This window comes from Phascolarctos cinereus, unplaced genomic scaffold, assembly GCF_003287225.1.
Source record: "Phascolarctos cinereus isolate Bilbo 61053 unplaced genomic scaffold, phaCin_HiC Scaffold_4;HRSCAF=312, whole genome shotgun sequence".
Classification (NCBI taxonomy): Eukaryota; Metazoa; Chordata; class Mammalia; order Diprotodontia; family Phascolarctidae; genus Phascolarctos; species Phascolarctos cinereus.
In genome coordinates this window covers 550856287-550866673 of record NW_027555847.1, presented here as the reverse complement: position 1 = coordinate 550866673, position 10387 = coordinate 550856287, and positions in this window count along the sequence as shown.

The following is a 10387-nucleotide window of genomic DNA, read 5'->3' as shown; positions in this document are numbered from 1 at the left end:
CACCATAGCTGGCAAGGTTAGTTCCTCAAATGGAGGTTCTAAAGAAAAACTCACCCAGTCAGAAGAAAGAGGCCACAGGAGTGGAAGCAGTTCTAGTGTCAGAAGGGTACTGGGACAGAGGTGGAAAAGTAATCTGGAGAGAGTCAGGATCTGAGCTGGGGTAGATGAAAGAGATATAGAATAAATACAGTTTTTGCCTTGAAACACCTGAAAACCTGGCATCAATCAATCAATATCATTGATTAAATACTTGTTAGGCACCAAGCAGTGGTAAGTACATTGGGAGCTATGCATAATGTAGATACTTATCATGGGGGTGGTCTAGTTCAGGTGTTTCATCATTTTTTTCCCTTTCTTAGATTTTTTAAGATGAGATTGGCTCTGCATTTTACTATATGTTACTTGGTGTGGCTCTTAAGCATTCCCTTAGGCTGATGGCTCAGAATCTCTGAATAATTGCTGCATTAGGAATGTATAGACTTAGAAATGTAAAAATAAAAATCAAATAGCCTTATCACAGAATCAGACCTTACCAGAAAATTTCTCCCCACACACCCAATACCAATCAGATGGACATCAAGTGAAGTTATTATACACAAAGTGCTCAGTGTATAGGATACACAGACATAACACTACTTCTCTGGCTACCTTCCCTTGTGAGTGTTAGTCTGGGCCACCACACCCAGAAAAGACATTCAGAGATGTATCCAAATAAGGAAAAATTCCCCAGGAATCCAGACAGTGCAATCCTATTTTCCCCTATTGCTGAAGGCTTACCTGGGTCTGACCCATGCTCCATATGCAATCAGGTCTACCTAAAGGCAAGATTAGTGGCTAGTCTAATTATCTACTAGCAATGGTCACTACCCTTCGTCCTTAAATATCTTAGCAGAAAGTGCCTCTATATACCACTACTGGGACAGTGGTGCAATTGCTTGTGACATATATTGCCTGATCTCCATAGCTCCATAGAACTTCTCAATTACAATTCTAGCACAGTTTCAGAAAAGAGCAATGTGACCTGGCATAGAACAGAAGTTACCTAGTCCACATAGTAATCTCCTGTCATCATAAAGAATAGCACTTAAATTCCATGATACCTAGGTATGGGACAGGTTCCCATCCATAATATAGATAATAACATACATCGTAGACCTTTTGCGAAAGGCCCTTCTTCATGAAGGGATTTCAGAACAGTAGATAAGGGATTAGCTATGTGATTCCCAAATATCATTCCTTCCTAGGAGCTCTCAAAATACTTTGTATTTCTCCCATGCATCTATCACATTCCATTTTCTTTTATATTCATTTGTCATGTGTCTTTTGTCTTTTGCCAAATTGTAACTTCTTTGAAAGCAGTAATTGTTCTTTAAAAACAAACAAACAAAATAACAAAACTTTGTATCCTTCCCCAAGAAACAACACATGGTAGTTGCTTAATAAATATTGTGGAGTTCAATTTGTTGCTCAACAATTCCATATGGCATGATATTGTGAGAAAAAGGATTTAGCAGGAAAAAGGTCTTATCACAACTTATACCTTCCTGATGAGACTGCAGCTTAAACTACATTTTCCACGTGAAGGAAATAACTCTTTGAGGATAGTGGTGAGAGATTGAATGTAGAGAAAGAACCAAAAGAGAAATGCAATGGGCCTGCATTGTCTCTGAGGGTAATGTAAATTTGATTCAAATTTTGTATATTCCTTGGAGCAGAATCTCCCTCTTGCCAAAACCCCAAACCAAGTTAAATTTTAGGGTTTGTGGTTTCAGTGAGTTTTGCAAGTATCTTTGGCATAATTCATAGAATGACATTGTTTTACTTATTAACTCTGGTTTGGTTTCACAAATACCTATTTCCTTACTTCTTTATTTCTTTGAAAAGTACTCTGTCTCCTCACCTACCCACCCCAACCCTTTGCTGTACTTTGCTGTACTGTTGAAAATGTTTGCATCTAGGAGTTTATTTGGGAAAGGTTCGTATTTTCTCCTTTCAAATTATTTTCAGCTCAAGAGAACGTGCAGAGTTTCATTATATGCCTGAAATAGCTAGAATATTTACATTTTCCCAAGTATTTTAATAAATTCAGCAGTATATTCTGTATTTGTAAGTTTTTTTAAGCCAGCAACACTGCGGCAGAGATTTTTTTTTTGTTAATAGACCAAAGACATATTAATGTTTTTTGCATGCCTGTTGCATCACCTTTGTGCATTTATGTGTGTATGTGTAATGTATCTTAAGGCCACATAGCTTAAGGCTATAAATCCAATCAGGCATTTTCAGTAGTCAATCAGTTTTTGTTTAGGAAGTGCAGGCTATATAAGATTATACAGATTATTGATGAAGAACCCATTGAAATGAGTAGCCACCTTATCATTCCTCCAATGACTATAAGAAGTGGAGCCTTTATCTGGAAATCCTGAATGCCTCTGTCTTTGTTGGGGACCTGTGACCCAATCACTTTGCCTCAGAACACGGGTCTTTTTCTTGGCTGTGTAAAGCCAAAAGTTTCATTGACATTTCAGAAATGTCTTGAATAGCTTTCTACTCACTCTTCTTTGACGTGTTCACAAATTGACCCAATTTCAAAATCAGTGCTGTTTTAACAAAGTCTGTTTATCATCAAGACTTTAGTGTCAGGTGTTTTAGGTTGTGTATTGATGTTATTACAGAATCTTTAATGTTACCTTCCCAAGGTGAATTTTCCTAGAGCATATTCAAAAAGTCATCTTATCATTATTTATATATACACAGGGATTTCCCATACTGTTATTTAAAAAATATTGGTGATTGGTTAAATTTACTTCTTAAGATTATTTAAAAAGGTAAAAAGGTTATAACATTATAGGTTGTATCTACTTTGGAAGTAGAAGAAGAAAACAGGCAATGTTGATGAACTGGCACAAACTCAAAGGCAGTGTCTTTGAGACCAGAAATCCAGACTATGAGTCTATAGGATGACATTAAAAATTTACTATGATTCATTTTTGTTGTTCTGAGTATGAAGTTCTTTTCTCTAATTATAGTTCTATTATCCTTGACAGATTATCTACCACTGGTTTCCTTAATCTCCCTTTGAATTGAGTTATTCTCAATAATATTGGGCATTATGATGACATTATTCCAGTGGCTGTCCGCTGTGATCTGTAGACTGGGAGCTTTACATGAAACAGTTCCTTCTTCCATCTCTTCATTTTTCTTATTACCCAGAATTTGCAAGGACCTTGCTTTTTTTTTTGTCTTCAAATTTTTCTTATCCTGTCAGAGATGTGAATCTATATCTAGTCTTTTAAATTGCTGAGATACATTTGATTTCTCATTTGCTTCTTAATGAAATTATTTTTTCTCAGATTGTTTTTAGACCTCATTTTCACTTCTAACTTTTTTAGTGCAAAAAGTTCAGTTTTATTCACTGGGTTCAATGAAGCGATCCAGGACCTCCATCTTTACCCCATTCAGAGACAAGATTCTTTTGTAAGTGATTTGGTCTCTTTCTGGTTGTAAGGATCATCAGTGGATACTGGGCAGTAGTAGACAGAAAACAAACAAACAAACAAAAAACACGGATGAAAGTGGATAGTCTCTTTCTGCATCAGAATTTCACCAATCATTCTCAGTGTCAGTCAGTCAATCAATCTTTTTAAGTGTCCACTATGTGCCAGGCACCTTGTTAGGCACTAGGGATTCAAAGAATGGGCAAAGACAGTTCCTGACCCCAAGGAGCTCACAGCTCCTGTTGCCGCTCTTTCTGACTCTGACCACTGCTAGATTATTGCTCCTTGTCACTTATACTGACCTTCCCGTACTCGACTATTTGTCTACCTCCAGAAGGCTTGTTTTAACTCTTCTCTTAAGATAACTTTGGTTCTGGTCCCTTCCTTTTTTATCCCTAGCATGTTGCCACCTAAGCCCCAAGGAGGCAGATTCCTTCAGCTAATCTCTTTCCTTTCTCTAGGTACAGGTTTAGTGGCATGCACCAACTTGTCATCATTTGTTACCTACTTTAATTTTGTTTAAAACTCTCTTGGTTATTAATAAATGTTAATTGAATAGCTCTCGCTGGGTTAAACATGGGAGCATAAAATTTTAATAGTCTGTTCTTTATGCTTCCCATTCTCATTGTTATATATTAAACTGATGTAGACTCAAGATATTACTTGTTTGGTTTTTTATGTATTCTTTTTGGAATAATAGGGATGGGGGAATAAAGTTGTTTGTTCCTCAAAATAGAATAACATGTTCTATAAATATAGCAAGATAAAAATCAGAGTAAATTCTTTATTGCTGGTTATATCACCTGTTACTAGCATCTCTTCTATGGTATGATTGTAAAGTAATGAAGCATGCTTACTCAGACATACTACAACTTAAACATAGGTAAGTGTTTTGGGGGCAGCTCGATGGCACAATGGATAGAGTGCTCAGCCTGGAGTCAGGAAGACCTGAACTCAAACCCAGCCTCAGACACTTACTAGCTGTGAGACTCAGGGCAAGTTGCTTAACCCTGTTTCCTTCAGTTCCTCATCTATAAAATGAGCTGGAGAAGGAAATGGTAAACCACTCCACTATCTTGGCCAAGAAAACCCCAAATAGGGTCACGAAGAGATGGACATGACTAGAACAACAAACAAAAAGTGTTTTGCTCCAGAATAGTCAGCTTTTGAAGCTAGCATTTATTCTAAAGATACAAACTACCATTGCTTGAGATACCTTTTAACTTCTTTTATTTTTTGCAAATATCTTGAGAGTTTATAGCCTATTTATTAAACTATATTCAGTGATGACCTATCTGTACCTTCTGTGTGTGGGGTCCAGGTGGTTAAACTGCCAGAAGTTATTCAAGGCAAAATATTGTGTATTATTAAAGAAACAAGCACATTTCAACGTGCCCTTTGAGCAGGAGTACAGTCACAGTGAAGAGGCATGGTCTAGTGACAAGAATGCTGGAGTCAGAAGACAATAGATTCAAGTCTTAGCTTTTCCAAATTACTTCCTGTATGCCTTGAAGCAAGACCTTTCAACATTCCAAGCCAGTTTTCTCATTTCTAAAATAGGGGTTCCGATATGAGCCTTGGCTATATCAAAAGGTTTTTTTGGGTGGGGAGGGTCAAATGAGTCACGTCATGTGAAAGCACCATGTAAGCTTGTAAAATATCATCCAAGTGCAGGATCATTTTGTCATTATCATTCATGGAATCTCTCAAGGGCTTCAGAATCTCAGCAAAATGAATACGCCTGATTGACTTTTTGACACTCTGGGAAGAATTCTGCAGCAACACCATTGATGTCAAAGAAACAGTTCAGCATTTTTGTTACTTGTGACTTTTGACATAAAATCATCAGTCTCAGGGGTGTTAGAAGTTTCCACAAGAAAATTAATCCCATTACTTTATAGTCATCATACCTGTACACTTAAGTATGTGACTTTGATGGGTTCAAGTACCAACTGACTTAAGGAATTTTACTTACATGGTGTGAAGCTAAGCCAGAAAAGAATTTGGAGAAAAAGTTTCCCTTCCACCACCCTCCATTTTTTGTTTTTGGTAATTTACTTTCTGCTTACCCCAAGTGGAGGCCTGGCCTGCTGCTTCTCCTCACCCCATATCTGGAGGAATTCTTTAGCTTGTTTTGATCAGTTGTGTCCAATTCTTCATGACCCTATTTGGTATTTTCTTGGCAAAGATATTGGAGTGATTTGCCATTTTCTTCTCCAGCTTATTTTACAGATTGGAAAATTGAGGATTTAATGTCTTGCCCAGGGTCACCCAGCTTGTAAGTGTCTGAGGCCAGATTTAAACTCAGGAGATCTAGTCTTTCTGAATCCAGGCTGGACACTCTATCCACTGCAGCACCTAGCTGCCCTGATTCTCTAGCTACTCTTCCCTTAATCACTGCTATGAGATTAGAGTTCTCAGTTAAGCACTATTAACATTGGCAGATTTGGGGTGTAGATGAGGAGAGTGTAGGAGGCCAGAGATAATCTATAGTTATTACCTCCCTACTCCCTTTGTCTCTGGAGATTTAATCAGCCACAATCAGTTACATCAATTAACTAGGATTTTTTTTTCAGCCTGGAGGCAATCAAAAGACCCCTTAGGTTCACTTGGTTCCTTCCTCTACTGCTTTTGTGGAGCTTTTATAAAATGAGCATTTAAGAGCACAATCACAATTACTCAGATCCCCTAGTTAGGAAAATTCCTAACATCCAAGGCAGAGGTTTGGCTCTTTGCCTTAATTTAAATTTAGGTTTAGATTTAACTAACTCCTGGCTTCTTTATGGTTGAGGCAAAATTCAGGCTGCTAGAAACATTTGGGTAAAAAAGCAAAAAAAAATATAGTATAGTATTGGTTAATAGACTGGAACCAGGAGAAGAAATTGGGGAATGAAATGACTTGGTTTTTGAAACTTCCCTCAGTCCTCGAAGATGTGAATACTTCAGCTCAAGTCAACTGCCCTGAGAGGCCTGTCAGGCTGATGGCTTTTCTCAGTCTCTCTCTTCTTTGCCATAACTTGGCCCTACTCTCTATCTGTCTCTCTTTCCCTCTTCTCTTTCTTCCTCTTTTCATTTCTTTTCTCCATATCCCTTTCTGTAAAGATTTAAAACTACTGCAGTAGTAGGGCTAGGTGGAGCAGTGAATAGAGCTTTGGCCTTGAAGTCAGGGGGACCTGAGTTCAAATCCAGCCTCAGACACTTAACACTTACTAGCTGTGTGACCCTGGATAAGTCACTGAACCCTGATTGCCAAAAAGCAAAAAAAGCCCAAACAAACAAAGAAAAATTACTGCAGTAGCAAAACAAAACAAAAGCAAACAACAAAAACCAAACCGAACAACAACAACAACAAAATCCTCCCTCAATTTCTGATCCCTTATTAACTTCCTCTCTTCTTAAACTGAGAAGAAAATATCTCATAGGCTAGTGACTTAGACTTAGGCTCCCTTGTAAAGAAGAAAGTCAGTCTGACCCTTGCCAGATGAATAGTTATACCATAAGTATCTAGTACTAGAGCAGATGCTATGGCTAGACCAGATCCAGTCCATGACCAGAGGCTTCAGACACCATAACTTTAATCTGCAGGACCCTGCCTAACACCAGAGTCTCACTCTCTGGACCTTTTACCATAAGGACTTCATCTAAGAGTAGGGCCTCTGACACTGATCCTGCTTTCCCTTCTTCCTTTCTTTGAGAGTTTGAGAGTTAACTAGGAGATGTTACCTTGAGACATCACAAGGCCCTTGAGGATGGGAATGAACCCCAGTCAAATGATCTTATACATTTGGCCTTATGGATCAAGAACTCATTACTCTTCCCCTGCTGACCTCTGATTCAGGACCCCTGGCTGACTAGGCAGAAATCTTCTTTCCTTCTCTGCTTCTACCTTCTCAAATCTCTCTTCTACTCTGCCTCTTCCATTATTTCATTTCTACATTAATAAATTTCCTATAATCTTAGCCCCATCCCTTTCATATTCCTTCCATATTCTTGCATTGCTGGGCACTGAGCTACCTCTAAAAACACTATATTCCTGAGCATTCTTTCTAGTTATCTTTTCTTTGATGCTGCATAACAAATTTAGGACATAAGAGAATAAAAAGTAACTGGGACTCCTTGTTCTTCACTACCACTTCCAGACATTTGCAGTGAATCCTTCACTCATCAAACTCTTCTCCTTCAAGGTTAGCTCTTAAACTAGGCCACCTTCTGCCTTATTTCTTATTTAGCCTTAAACCATTGAATGGGTGTTGCCTCAGACTATCTGAGACCTGGGAAAGACCTTAGCATGAAAAGGCCAAAGTCTCCCAGTGCAGCTGGGGTGATCTCCAGTCGTCCTGACCCATGTTTTGCCACTGGATTCAGATGACTCTGTAGGAGAGATTGAGGTTGATGACTTTTCACAGCCCTGCTTCACTTAAATCCAATTCACCTGCAAGTTAATACAACACCTCTTGATGTCATTGGTCCTCTTCAAAAAGGGGGAATGAACAACAACAGCATCATCTAAATCTGTCATCCTTTTCAGATATTAGTGGCAATTATCTATTATCCTTGAATGCATTCTTCTCCCCTTCTCAGAGAATTTAGTACCTGATTTGATGTCTTCCTTCTATCCCAATTGTTTGCCCTCATACTTAGGGATTGATGTACCCTCAAATACTCTGGCTCTGCTGGCATTCATCTCCACAGATAGGAATGGTCATCACCCACAAGTGTTCCACCTTCATGGCCCAGGACTCTTAAATTCCTCCAGGTGATAATTTCTTTTTTTTCTGTTTCTGCCTGTGTCTCACCTGCCTAAACCTATTTTGTGTCCTCCACATGACCTCCAGTTACTCCATGTTTCCCCACTCTCTCAGGTCATCACCCTTGCTCCATCCCAATTCTTGATGCTATAGTTAACAAGATCAAATATTCACTGTCCTCAACTCATGAATCCCTAGTCCCCTTGTCCTATTTCTATACTTTTGTCAAATCTCTGTTCCACCCTAATTCTCTGTTCCTATTCTCATGCTGCTGTACAGTGCCAGAGTATATCACATAACCATGTCAATTGGGGCTGCTACAAGTTGGGTAATCTTGAGTGGGCCTTCACTTCTCTGTGGCAATTCTTTTATCCTTCTTGAATTGGCTCTCATATTTCTTGTGTGGTTGTTTCAAACCTTTGCTTCTCTCATTGAGCCTCTTTCCTCAGACTTAAAATAAGGCAGATAGACTTTTAGTCTAATTCCATATCTTCCAGCTTGAAAAGGCAATACTCCTATATAACTCAAACATTTATTTAATGCTATACCTATTTTACATATTGCTTCAGAATTTCTCAGTCATTCAACAGTGCTCAGGAGTTTTTCTAAATGGCTATGCAGAAATTGACTTTTCAGCCAGGTGGCATGGCAGAAGTTGGAAGTGACATCTTTTATAGTTGACTTACAGTGTACTTCATGTCAGCTGCATGACTAAAAGTATCTTTTCTAAATCAAGGAGGTTTTTTTCTCTGCATGATGATGTCTCTCTAACTTTACTTTTTGATAGGCCATGCCCACCCAAGTCTTGTTAAACTACAATGTAACTAAAGTGTTCTGCTGTGTTTGTACTTCATATCTTATTATAATGTAGAATTGCCTGCAGGTCAAGAGGGGTAGTGAGGTGGTAAAGTGCATAGAGTTTGGGGCCTGGAATTAGGAAGATTCACCTTCCTGAGTTCAAATCTGACCTCAAACACTTACTGGCTCTTTGACTCTGGGCAAGTCACTTAACCCTGTTTGTCTCAGTTTCCTTATTCCTCTTAATTGGGCTAGAGAAGGAAATAGCAAATCACTCCAGTATCTTTACCAAGAAAACCCCAAGTGGGGTCATGAAGAGTTGGACATGACTGAAAAATGACTGAACAACAACTTTTGGCAAAATCTTCCAGCCACAGAGACTTCAAGTAAGAGCCCAATGATGGACAATTCTGTTTGTTATCCAAGAATCTGCAGAGATAAGTTCTGAGAGGTTTATTGTTTCCTTAGATTTGGCCATGAGGTGATGAATTTCTCTAACCGTGGAGGTGGGGTATAATCTGTACTGGTGTGAAGTGAGTACTCATATCGATGACATTATTCATCTATGAAGTATTGAAGTAACTAGCTTAATTGTAGTAATAAGTTAAGTGGTCATTGGTAGATTTTTCTAGGGACCGCCATTTGAAATACATATGTATATATTTAATACATATGCTTAATATAATTTAAATATATAATTTATAATAAATAATATAACTTTAAATAATTTTAAGCAGCAGTCCCTAGAAAATATATTAATATGACTCTATATATGAAAATAAATATGTACACACGCATATACACGTATGTATATGTATATGTGTATAAATGAAAATGCTTCCAAGTTCTACACAACAGACTTAGAAATGTCCTTTTGTAATGCAATCCATTTGTGAGTTGGTAGTGGAATCAAGTACTGAAAAGTGAAGTATAGACAGAAAAGGGTAGTAGGAGATGCTGTTTTCTTTATTGATTATAAATAGACATTAGTAATCTTCAGTTGTACTTGAAACATGACATTTTCTCCATTCAATATGGCAATTCACAATGGTGTCTTTTCATTGTCAGATATATTTTTCAGCATGACTAAAGCAATTTTTCTGAAAACTGGATAGAATTAGACTTCTTATTGAAGTCTTTTTTCAAATTTTTGATCTGTTTGTCACCTAAAAATAACTTTTTACTATTGTTTTCTTATCTACATTATAGTACTTATTTATTGAAATGGGCAATACTTACATATGGGTAGGGCAGAGGCTTGTCTCCAATTTTGTGTCATAGACCCCTGTTGCTAGTCTGCTGAAGCCTATGAACTCCTCAGAATAATATAGGTTGTCTACTTTGATA